The sequence below is a fragment of the Penaeus monodon genome, chromosome 28 (genome assembly GCF_015228065.2).
Source record: "Penaeus monodon isolate SGIC_2016 chromosome 28, NSTDA_Pmon_1, whole genome shotgun sequence".
Classification (NCBI taxonomy): Eukaryota; Metazoa; Arthropoda; class Malacostraca; order Decapoda; family Penaeidae; genus Penaeus; species Penaeus monodon.
Genome location: NC_051413.1, coordinates 33,144,018 through 33,145,229, shown reverse-complemented (window position 1 = coordinate 33,145,229; position 1,212 = coordinate 33,144,018). Strand labels below are relative to the sequence as shown.

Below are 1,212 nucleotides of genomic sequence, written 5' to 3'. Positions count from 1 at the left end.
CACACAACCTATTCACGCTCTTAAATTTCGTTCACAACTCTTTAAGTTACGCCTCGAATAACCACCGTTTTCTGTAATTCTAACTTTCTTATCAATGACGTCACGATTACGTCACGGCATACACGTTCAGGGATTCCCTGGAAACTGCAGAAGTATTATCATAGGGATTCCTGTGGGTGAGTTAATAGCTAATTTCGTGCTAATTACAAGAGCTCTCGTGTTCGTCAAGTGTTTATTTGAGACTTGAAGTGGATTTCGAAGTCTGTGCGAGCTTTGGATGTTAACGCCCATTTGTGTGAAAGTTGATAAATGGATATTAGAAGGTTCATCATTATTTGACATTTAGTGCATTGGATACATTGCTGTGGAGGTTTTGTTGGGTTATATCGAGTGAAAGGCATTGGTTTCTTGATTTTCACTTGATTTTTTTTTTTGTATGTGCTTGAATTATTTTGCTGTAGAATCAGAAATAGAGGATTATATCACCCATTCAGTATTGTCCTAATATGTAGAGTAACAAATGTATATGATTATAATGTAAGATTTAATACCAGCTATAAGTATGTCAGCCATTTATGCTCCAGTAATTATAGAACTCCGTTATCGGTGAATATATGTTGTATATAACAAATCGTATTTTGTCTTTTTTTTTTTTGTCCCATAGTTGTTTAGAAATCATCAACATTTAGGAAAATTTGTGAACGCATTTTGGAATTTGCATGAAACAAACTATTATTTAATTATTAGAATTCCAAGGGACAAAAATCTCAACTCGAACCGTTACAATATATGGGTCTTATAATGGCTTAGGAGGGATAAGAATAATAATTATATGTTAAACTTCTGTAATATAGCGGGGTATGTAATATATGTATGAACCTCATACACATTCTCCAAGTAATTAACAAAAGCTATATTAATTGCTCAAAATATGTCCATACGAAGCCACACCTGTATGCTTCACTATTCGGAAAAGGCCAGGAAACCTCCCTGACCCATATTCAGCAAAGAACAGATTAGGAATTTTTCCTTCTTTGTGGTATATAACCAAGGAGATTGATAACTTCTGTCTTGCTAGAATATCTGTGGTGAAGGTTTGACTGCCTCTGCTGATACACAGACTGAAGGAAGTATCACCTTATTTAGCTTCAGATGCATAAATTCTTAGGCTTTGATGGGTGGTTTTGACCATATCCTTACTTTCTGCTGATT

General features: G+C 34.8%; 1 protein-coding gene across 2 annotated transcripts in view; it reads left to right on the top strand.

Annotated features, from left to right (window-relative positions):
• The first annotated feature begins 92 nt into the window (after positions 1 to 92).
• LOC119591513 (interleukin-1 receptor-associated kinase 4-like) overlaps positions 93 to 1,212 on the top strand; it is a 7,719-nt gene continuing 6,599 nt past the window's right edge. Inside the window, exon 1 of one of the 2 annotated variants that reach the window (XM_037940261.1) lies at positions 93 to 176. The gene's annotated coding sequence lies outside the window, so the exon portion shown is untranslated. Of the gene's footprint in view, positions 177 to 302; positions 324 to 1,212 lie in introns of those variants that run through there. The other variant, XM_037940262.1, reaches the window with a different exon arrangement.